The sequence below is a fragment of the Triturus cristatus genome, chromosome 3_1, assembly GCF_964204655.1.
Source record: "Triturus cristatus chromosome 3_1, aTriCri1.1, whole genome shotgun sequence".
Classification (NCBI taxonomy): domain Eukaryota; kingdom Metazoa; phylum Chordata; class Amphibia; order Caudata; family Salamandridae; genus Triturus; species Triturus cristatus.
In genome coordinates this window covers 714,276,560-714,287,623 of record NC_140583.1, presented here as the reverse complement: position 1 = coordinate 714,287,623, position 11,064 = coordinate 714,276,560, and the positions used below count along the sequence as shown (strand labels likewise).

General features: G+C 42.2%; 1 long non-coding RNA gene across 1 annotated transcript; it reads left to right on the top strand.

Annotated features, from left to right (window-relative positions):
* Nucleotides 1-4,913: 4,913 nt before the first annotated feature.
* Nucleotides 4,914-6,036, top strand: LOC146860835 (uncharacterized). Its single transcript, XR_014979213.1, has 3 exons — nt 4,914-4,971; nt 5,786-5,844; nt 5,985-6,036. It is a non-coding gene; the product is annotated as an uncharacterized LOC146860835 (long non-coding RNA).
* Nucleotides 6,037-11,064: the final 5,028 nt, after the last annotated feature.

The following is an 11,064-nucleotide window of genomic DNA, read 5'->3' as shown; positions in this document are numbered from 1 at the left end:
TGTGCCTGAATTGGGGTGTATTTTCTTTCTAATTCAAATCTTAATAGCCAACTTTGTTTAGCATGCATTATACTACACCTGTTACTAACACCAGTCCGCGTTAAGATGGCCACCATGATTTACAAGTGTCTCACTTTTAGGTTTAGCTGACCTTGTAAACTTAAAGGCTTTTGGGTAATTGTTCAGTCGACAATTGACGGAAGAAAACAGAAAATGCGCCTCCACCAACGAGAGAGCTTCATAAGCTCAAATCGGCACAAGCGGGATTACTTTAGTAGAACACTGGGTGTATTTTTACTGGTCTTCAGGTCTGGCATAGCGAATACGAACTTGCACAACATTTTACCATGCTTCATGTTTGCATTCAACTTTTTATCATTTAATACACGCCTAACCGATACATGTTACACACACATGGAATACCCAGCTTTTGAACTGAACATAGTGGCACTTCTATTTAACAAGCACATTAACCGTTTTGTTTATAAGGGTCACATACAGTTAACCTTGTTCTTTTGCATAGTATTTTCACTAATTCTTTTACCGAAAGATGAGCCTGATGCACTAGCACTAACATAGTTGGCTTTAGTTGGCACATTAGTAATGTTATATACACTGTTTATTTTAGCGGAACTGACAGTCTCAGCATTATCAAGACCCCATGGAGGACACAATTTGGGTGACTTGTTTTTGGATTTGCTTGATAACATTCTTATTTTGTGTATGATTTAGACCACTTAGTAGGAGGTCGCTCAGAGTAGCATTTATTTCTAGGGTTGAAGTGTGAAATGGCCTGATACTAATGTTGAACTTTTTTTTTAAAGTCTGTTTATCGATATTTCAAGTAAAGTATACAGTTCCCCTGCTGTGCAAGGCAGTATAATTGCAACAGAACGTATAATTGCATTGTGATTGATCTCGTACCAAATATCGGAACATCCGCCCTCTCATCTATATCAGTATTGACAGTTGCGACAACAAATATTCAGGATTATAACTACAACATTATTATTCAGTCATTGACAGTCACTCTTAGCATATATTGACATAGAGGTTCCCATATGTCCCTGGGTCTAGACGTTACTGGTAATTCTTCTGCATATAGTGCAAGGTTCTCATTACAGTAGACCATGTCTTTCAGCCAATATTCGGGTTTTGGAGCCAGGTTACTGTCCCAGTGTAAAGCGACTCGTCGCTTGGCTATTAACAGTGCAATGAGCACAAATTTACCAATTGCTCCTTTTAAATGAGGTTCATGGCATAGTAAACAAATCGGCGATGTACATTGTAACGTAGTCTCAGTCATTTTGTGTATGTGTCTCAGCACAGCCTCCCAGAATAGCATCACCCTACCACATTCCCAAGCAAGATGTAAAAAGTCCACGTCGGGGTGACCGCAATGCTTACAGGCACTGGTCTCCCTGAGGACTCATTCATGCAATTTAACGGGAGTGTGATAAGTCTGATGGATATATTTAAAATGAACAATGCGCAGGTTGCCGTTGGGCGTAAGGGCTCCGGTTAACTTGCAAATGTACTCCCAGTCCAATTCCGACAGTGGTGGGTTTAAGCTATCATTCCAACGGGCCAAACTTTTATCCGGGTCGGGGATTCTTCACCCACGTATCTCTTTATACAAATTTGTTACCAATTTATGGCATGAAGGCGTAACCAGTAGCATCTGTAAGGCTCGCAGCGTAGGGGGTTCAGTCGGGTATGTGCCATAGTGGGCCTTAATTGCTTGTCGTAACCTATGTATAGTAAAGTTGAACAATAGTGAGGAGTTGGAAATGTGAGCTAAGTCGTCCGCTGTGAGAAAGTGTCCATCTAGGAATATATCGTGCATGGTTACCATGCCCACTTCTCTCAATGCCCTAAGTGAGCCCTCCTCCTGTACCACAGAGAGTGCAGCGTGATGCGCGATAGGCATTGCTGGGGCATATAGTTGGAGTTTGTGAAAAATTTTACCTATAGTTTGCCATGCTGCAATAGTTGTGTCTATGCAGTTGATTCCCGTTTTTGGTGTGCCTCTGTGCATGTGTGTGAGCACACCTGAAAGGGGAGTAGGGTGGGCATCTCCATCTTATACCGCAACATGCGGAGTGTACACATATGGCCGGAATGAATAGTATGCATATTGTGCTCGGGCACACAAGTAATACATGAAAAGATCTGGAGCATTGAAACCCCCCTTTGCATAGTCTAGTGTCAGTGTGGTCCAACTCACTCTGGCCTGTTTTTCCCCCCAAATTAAGTGGATGAGTGAGGATCGTACCCCCTTGAAAAAATGTTGTGTCAGCTTGATCGTTTCAAGTTTCTTTATTTTTGCATAGTTAACTAAAACCATTGCAATAATAACACTTAAAAGAATAACATTTTAAACAGACATTCAGTATGATTCCATCCACCTTTGCTGCCTTTTTGGTTGTTGTAATTATGATAGAAAAGAAAACATCTTCGGATAAAACCTGTTAAAAGCCATAGGTAGAAAATTCTTTACAGTTTAAAATTAGAATCAATTGTAGTTATTAATGAATATCATTAGCTCGCTGGATACTGTAAGGTGCAGTCTCAGGTTTTTTGTTCCAGCCATGCTTGCTCATTTGTCAAATCGTATTGAGTATGTTGTACAAATTGCCTCGACTTATTGCAAGGATTATCCCTATGCTACTGGGAGTCTATCTTTAGTGTGGTCCGGCTAAGGCCTCTTCCCGTCTGCTGGACAGCCTGCGGCGACAAAGCTTTGTAGTGCATTTTTTAGTATTTTGGGCATTTTTTTTTCAGCCAACATAAGGAATTTTACCAATCTGCAGTTCAGTTGGATATTTTCAGGGTTTAAGCAGACAGCACTGCTTGCCTCCTGGTGCGGATGCCTTTCTGTTTGAGAGGTTCTTTTAGAAGTTGTTACTGTACTTGGTGCAGTTCGTTGCATAAGCAAATTAGGTGTAAAATGTTGTCATTCTTCATGTTACACAGCCTGCAAGTGTCTTGTGCTGTTGTCCTCAGCCATGGTGGAAGGTAAAGAGCACATGGAAAGATCCCCAGTCTATGCCTAAAAGAAGTTCATTTTTATGGCCTTAGGATAACCCTGATTAAAGAATGTTTGTGGGGCAAGTGATTTGTAGGAGTTAAGGGTCATCCAGGCATGAGATCTGTTTGAGAAGCTTGCCTTGTCCTCCACCAAAGAATTTGTTTAATGGTTTTCCAGACTAGTTTTTTAAAGTTGAGATAGCCGAATTCCGCGTCCCAAAGTCTAGTGAGTTTGGTAGATTCCAGGGCTAACTGAAGGTAGTTTCTAGCTTGAGAGAACTCCCTGTGCTGTATGTCGTGCCACAGCAAGTAGTCTAGTGTATTGATAGTGACACTTCTAATCTTATCCCAGCAGATCATGTAAGTGCCATACCTGGCTAAGACTTGTTGTAGAAGACCAAACTCCAACCTTATTTGAGCAGGTGATGTGTAGGGCAGAAGGCAGAACATAGTTCTGTAAGCTTTGACCTGAGTGTTGTCCAGATCCTTAGCGTCTCTTCCCCGCATTGCCTCACTGCCATAAGCAATCAAGGGGAGAAGTTTAGCCTGGAATACCTTCAGGAGCGGTGTCAAAGTTGGCCCCATCAATTCATTTGCAAGGTTTTTCATCGTTAGGGCGAACAACAGAACTTTCCTTCTTATTTCCTCTTTCCAGCGCCTAAACGACCCTTCCTTGTCAAAAATGACTCCTAGGTACTTGTACTCGTGAGCTGGATCGAGTTTAGTGCCACCAAAGAACCAATTCCTCTGTAGGTTATTTTTGTTGTTTATTGACTGTCCAGTTGAAGTCGTCATATCGATGATTTACTTCTAGAAAGTGTCTCGTGAGTTTGGTAGTCTGTTTTTTGCACCTAATGGTGCTTTTATGTTTAGAAATCCTAACCTTAATTTTGCGAGTAGTCATGCCGACATACTGATAATTGACATAGGCACTGCCAGACCGTGGATTCAAAACAGATTTACGAACTGTCACAGTGACAAACTGATATATCTCATTAAATGTTCGTGTAATTATCAGTATGTCGGCATGACTACTCGCAAAATTAAGGTTAGGATTTCTGAACATAAAAGCACCATTAGGTGCAAAAAACAGACTACCAAACTCACGAGACACTTTCTAGAAGTAAATCATCGATATGACGATTCAACTGATGATATACCCTGGGTTTCCCTTTAGGACATGTCAGTTATAGTATTAAATTATTGCTCAACTAAGCATCAGAAACTTTACACTTGTTTCTGGTTTCTGGTAACATGAATACGTTGTGTTTATAGTTCTCCATTTTTTGAAGTTTGAGCACTTAATGAACTTACCCAGTTTGGAGCAGACACTCAATGGATATATGCTCCTGATCGGCTGTTTTAATATCATTACAGATCGTAAAAGTATTCATCCATAGATCGGGTGTTAACATAAGATAAGTTGGCTCTATTGGTCCTGTGATGTCTGTTGAACTACTTCTCCCAGAATTCCCAGGTATCGGAAACGAATTGTGTTTTTGGTTTCTCTTGATACCTTTTTCCTAGAGAATGTATACTTAGGAATGGTAACGATTCAGGCAATTTGCTTTTTTTCGTTTTTGATGACTACAAAGTTTTAAACCTTTTTCTCAGAACGCCCCCCTTTTTTAAAACGACCCGTGTGGGTTTGCCGAACTACATTTCCCGGCAGTCTTTAAATGATAACATTGTTTGGTGTGTATTTTTATTATTTTTAACATCATGCTTCGAAGACCACATAAATAATTAGTATTGCGATCTATCACGCATTTGTTTGTCAGCTTAATAACATTTTGTCAGCCTAATAACTTTGATTATTAACACGTGACTTGTTCACGTGATGAATGCGCGATGCGGAAGTCTCTTTTTTAAGACCGATTTGAGCGTGGGGCCGGCACCTTCCCTTTGGCTCTTACATATACCCGGGGTACCGACGGATAGGTAAGCGAGATCTGTGGTGATTTGAGAAATACTTTTGCGTAGTTTTTATCGAGTGTGACTCTGCTTTATTACAAGCATGCTGCTGTTTACATCCCGAACGAGAACTCACCTTTATACAACATGGGGATAGGTGATGTTCCATTATGGTACTTCAAATGTACGTTACCATTCCCTAGTGATCATTTATATGTTCGGTAAACTGCCCCTCGCATACTACTCATAGTCTTGCAGTTCTGACTATACATCAGCTGATGGAACACCCATTCCTATATTGGGGTGAAAACACTTGAGTTGAATAACGGGCAAGAATGATTTGCTTTACACAAGACGAGATTTCTCATTGAATATTTGAGTTACCGGTGTTAAATAAGTTTTGCGAATGGATTGAGTACCACAGAGGTCGTTCTCTGAATATGACTTTTTGATATTTTTCTACTAAGCAATATTGTTGAATAAGTATAAGTTGAATTAATGGGATTGGATTGCATATTAATTGATATTGAGTAAATCCCTTTTGCCCTATCTATAAAAGACATTGTATTTTGATCTCTCCATAGTTGTGAGCATGCGCTCCAGATGTATGGGTGCTGAGATTAGTCCAAGTACCGGCTGGTGCTGGGCCTATCTATAAAAGATATTGTATTTTGATCCCTCCATAGTTGTGAGCATGCGCTCCAGATGTATGAGTGCTGATACTAGTACTTGTACCGGCTGGTGCTGGGCCTTTTTATCGTGCCTGACATTCGTTGACCAGAATAGTTTTTTTGATTGAATTATACTTTGAGCACTTTCTTGCTCTTTGTATCCCCTACAGAGCGGGTCCTCAATATCCTGAACCGTTGCCAGGTGAGGTGCCTTCCTCACAGTACATGGGTAAGTTTTTGTTTGCTATTCTAGCAACTAGATGATAATTGTTATGTCACCAGTACTTTATTAAACTAACGATGTATGTAAGGTTTTCTAGACACACAATAGGTGATTTTCCTCTCTGTGTTTGTTTTATTTTTTCACAGATACCCACAGTATCCGTGGTATAGCTGAGGATTTGAATACCTATAAATCCAGGTAACAAGGTTGTGCTTGTTCCAACTGTGTTTTTGATTGTTATTCACTATACTATACATTTTCTTCCACTTAATTTTGGCACATTATTTTGCACAGTAATTATCTATACAGTGTTTGGTCCTGAAGAAAGCCGTGGACAGAAGTAGTCCGTAGGCAGAAACATGTCGACCATTTGACACAGACAGTTATTATGTCAAAACTGTCACTGCACTATTTTTAACCTGATCCTAATGGGACACTAAATAAATTTCTCCCTCTAAGATCATTTTATATTTCACTTTCACACTGTTCACGCACTGCGTCGATCACTCCCCATTATTAATATTCCTTCACATCTAGTGGATCAGTTTATTCTTTATAAAATATCCGTGAGCTCCCCCTCATAGTTGAGAGGTTGTAGCCCTTGGCGTCACTAGTGTGGCACCAGGAGGAGACCCAGATGATGAAGCATGTCACTTCAGTGAGTGATGGGAATCCGTCCTACCAGTAGGTATGCCCAGATAACTCTCTGGTCATCCCGTAATTGTGTTGTGTTGTCCTAGAAAACTTTGCTGATTTTTAGACCCGTGGATATTGGTGTTGTTTATACTAGTAATTTTGGGGAATATTTCCATGCTAGGTCTCAAAAAGTTCCCTAAGACCCCCTCTCTCCTTGTATGTATTATTAACCTTAAAAGCCTCCCACAGTGTAGCTGCACTCTCCACAGTACCAGTGTTAATAGTAAAATATTGTTCTATGGCTTGTCTGATAGTGTCGTTGTAGAAGGGATCTAGGAGAGCCTGGGCCTGAATGCGCCAAGAATAGGGGCAATGGACGTTGCCCTCGACTCGAAGTGCAAGCATCACCGGATTATGATCTGACAGTGTGGGCGGGAGTATAGTGACATCCAGGATCCAGTCATTCGCCCTCTCTCTAAGAAGCCAATAATCCAGTTGGGACCAACTGCCATGCATAGGTGTAGCGTGTGTACCCTCTCTGGCCAAGCTATTACGCAGCCTCCAGACATCGGTGAGACCAACTCAAGCATAGCATCATTGATACTTTGGTCTATTTTGGGTGTACGCAGACCATGCAGGCTCGATTTATCTAAGTGTGGGTCTAGGTAAGTATTGAGATCACCCCCCCCCCCCTCCCCCCCAAAGAATAGCCGCCTCAGGCCACTCACGCATAACTGTGTAGATCCGTGTAAAAGTTTCCGGTTCATCTGCTATGGGCCCATATACGTTAATCAGAGTGACCAGGGACGTATCCAGTTTACCATGTACCATGGCGCAGCGCCCTTCTTTGACCTTGTGTGTGTTGATAGGTGTAAAGGAAACGCCCTTTTTAATTAGTATGAGGACCCCTCTGGCATATGAGGAATACGATGAGGCTAATTTGTATCCAGTCCATCTTAGAGCAATCTTGGCCTCAGATGTTGTAGTCAAATGCGTCTCCTGGAGGAAAGCAACATGAATATTGTGACGGTCTAAGTAGGCAAATACCTGTCTAATTGTTTTGGGGGTGTTTAGCCCTCTGACGTTCCACGTCAAGCAGATATATTTCTCACCTATCTTCAGATAGACATAATAGATCTGCAAATTTCAGTATTTGGTCAGAACAGTCAGAGATTATAGTCAACATGAGTTTTGGTTGGCTTGTCAGTGCATTCACATTAACATTTCTCAACTCAGAACTCCTCCACCCACTTCAGCAGACCCCAACTGCCAAAGCCATCCCAAAGTTCTTCTAACAGTCCCCCGTCCCACCCCCCAAACAAACCCACAATAAATCGATAATGAGTTGTGGTTCACACAGGGTGGCGGGAGCTGCCAGACAGACACCACGGTGATGTCGTCACCTGAGGGGTCGCTTCAAAGACGTAATATATGCAACACAGTCTGCTAAGTATAGCGACGAATCACTGTCATGACTACAGAACAAGTGTCCGTAATATTAACAGTTTTGCCCCCTATAGGTATATATCTCGCCCACAAATGTATGCAGAACCAGGAAAACAAACCAGAAGTTTGTGGTAAATAATCAGTGGTGTCCATGCCTGCCGTAGACGAGGCTATCCCATGGAGAGTGTGTCATAGGTTCAGCAATGGAAAATATAATTCCTAGGACAAAGAGTAAGAACACAATAAACCTAGTAACATACAAAAATGAGTTCCGACCCAGTTTATAAATGTCAAAATATTAATAATTTTAATAAAAAACACCAATAATCTAAAATAGAAAGGTCAAATTCATACATTAATTGATCCTTATTATATTTCATTTATCCTATTAAAAGAAATAACAAAACAGTGAGTGGCAAATGTATGATCTTCGACGCGCGTTTGGGCGCTGTAGACGCCTTCGTCAGGAATAGCCACAAAATAAACCTAAAAATGATTAAAAATGCATTTAGAACTAATTCTCGTAATTTTGAACAATTATTTGTTTTTATATGTATAGACAAAACAACTGTGTTACTATCTGCTATTAAATGATATATCTATTAATAAACAACTTATTTTAATCACAAATAACATTGAATTCATGAATCAAAGAAAAAAGATAGAAAAATAAAGAAACAGGCAAAAAAGGAGTGAAGATAATCAAATAGAAACCAATTCCAAATTATATCTCTTCTATGTTTTTTTAAAGAAAAAGGGGGGAGAGACAAATATGTCTATATATTTATGACTATCTAAGATTCAATCTATAGCTTCCTTGTCAGAAAAAACTGTAAGATGTCTTGTCGTTTTTTTAATTATGTATCTGTAAACCCAAGGTGTAGGAGAACTTTTCACTCTGCAATATATCAAAAGGCACCATTATTACATATTCAAATTTAATATTTCTCTAATTTGAACTGTTGTCAATTAATAGACCTACTTTAGTAAAATATTGGTTTCGTAATTGATAGACTAAAGGACGGTGCTTCTCTTTCAGATTTCTGTTTTTATTTAAAACCTAAAAAACAACAGATACAACAAATACGTTTTTTATCCCCTGAAATATATAGGATGGTATATCTAGATTTCCTAAAATTGTACATGCTCCAGGCATCAAAACACAAAAAAGTGTGTCATAGGTTTACAGATGTCGGTAGCTGCGTTCATTATTCAACGTCTGAGGTGTTCCCCTGCTCTTCTTGTTCTCTTCTGGGTGTTCTCCTGCGTGGTGCCTGAGAGCTTTTGTATTGTTAGAATTTGAGCACATCTTTGGGGTCGACAAATATCAGTTTTCCCCCCATCCGTGACTCGGAGACGGCCCGGGTAAATCATTGCATATGGAATTTGTTGGTCTCGTAATTTCTTTTTAACTGCCACAATTGTTTTCCGTGCTTCCTGTACCTGTTGCGTGAAATCCGGGTAGATGAAAATGTTCATCCCATCGTGTATGAGGTTGCCCAGCTCTCTGTCTTTCCTGAGGGCCGCGTCACGATCTCTGTAATTCAATAGCTTAGCTATGATCGGGTGCGGCCTTCGTCCAGGAGGTGGTGGTGGAGCAAGTGACCTGTGTGCACGCTCGATGATGAAAACCTCTGAGAAAGTTTCCTTTCCAAACAGTGTCACCAGCAGGGTCTCGATGTAGCGCTCCATATTGCCCGTGTTTGTCAATTCCGTAATTCCCATACTGTGCAGGTTATTACGGCGGGATCTCGCTTCTAAATCTTCAGATCTCGCCATTAGAGTTGCAAGCGCCTTGTCGGTCTTCTCCTGTTTAGTTTTGGTTTGACGCGGCGTATCTTCCGCATCTGAGATTCGCCTTTCTGCCACATCGATCCGCTCTGTGTGCCTATCCAGTCTTTTAGACATACGATCGACTCTATAGGTTAAAGAGTCAATTTTCCCATGGTCAGTGTTGCTTGGATCGTTGTGAACATGTATAGAAAGTCCACAGCGGTAGCGGAGCTGGCATTAGTCGTGGGCGTCTGTTCTGCCCCACTGCTATCTGCCACCTTTTTCGAGTGGTCAAAATGGAGTGTAGGGTGATTTCTGTCAGGCTTCCCCATTGTTTCAGCACCGTGGGCAATCAATTGTCTCGTCAGAGCGCAACTTCTCATGAACCAGGATTCCTCACCTCTTGGTACGGCATGGACAATGACACCCTGCAGCAGTGACTGGGGGAACTCAGCTTTGCACACTTATAAAAATGGTGAAGGACAGCGATGGGCTGGCCAGCTATCGTGTGTCGGACAGGTTACTCCATCTTATGGTGATAGTAGGCCCTGCTCCATATCTCAGTACGCCATTGTTACCGCCAACAAGGTCGCCATGTTGCATCACGCAGCACGAGCGCACCTCATGGTCCAGAAGCGTGTACAAGCAGTCTTTTCAGCTACAGGTGTCTCAATCAGTGCATTCAATGTGAGGCCTGCCGACGCACGAGTAGGCACAGAGCAAAGAGGAAAGGTGCTGAATTTTAGCTGCGCAACTCCTGCCTCAGCTCCAGTCGCTCTAGTGCACCGCGCCTTCAGTTCTCACACCGCAAACCCCATGTGACAGTCACCGGCAGAGACGCACAGCATACATCTTGTCCTGCTATGTGTTGCACTGTGAACATGAGAATATTTGCCTCTTCTAGGGGGATCCCCGGTTGTGCATAGCCAACTATATATTTAAAAGCATCCAGAGAGGAAGCAGCAAGCTCAAGCCTCCTCGTGTCGCCCGCTGGCAGGCCGTGGATTACTTCATGGGTAGTGCGCTGTTGCAGGAGCCACGGACCGCGGATGTTCCCCGTCCCTCACTCCCGCAAATATGTCACAGGGAGATCGTAAGCAGCGATCCGGGATTGAACACCAGTCGATTTCTGCCGCTCTTCCTTACCCCCTCCGGGTAACGTGCAGTTCAAGGGCACATTGCAGAACAGGTCGGGGAGCGAAGTTTGTCTGCCGCTCAGTACCCTCAGGGAAAGGGAAGGGCTCCCTTAGCCGTCCAGTCCCTGCGCCGTCCAGGAGTGCAACACCGGGGTCGCGGGCTTCGCGCATCTGTACTTCCAGGCCGCGCACCGGTTCAGATTCGACAGCCGTTTTCAGCCGTTTCAGTTGTTTT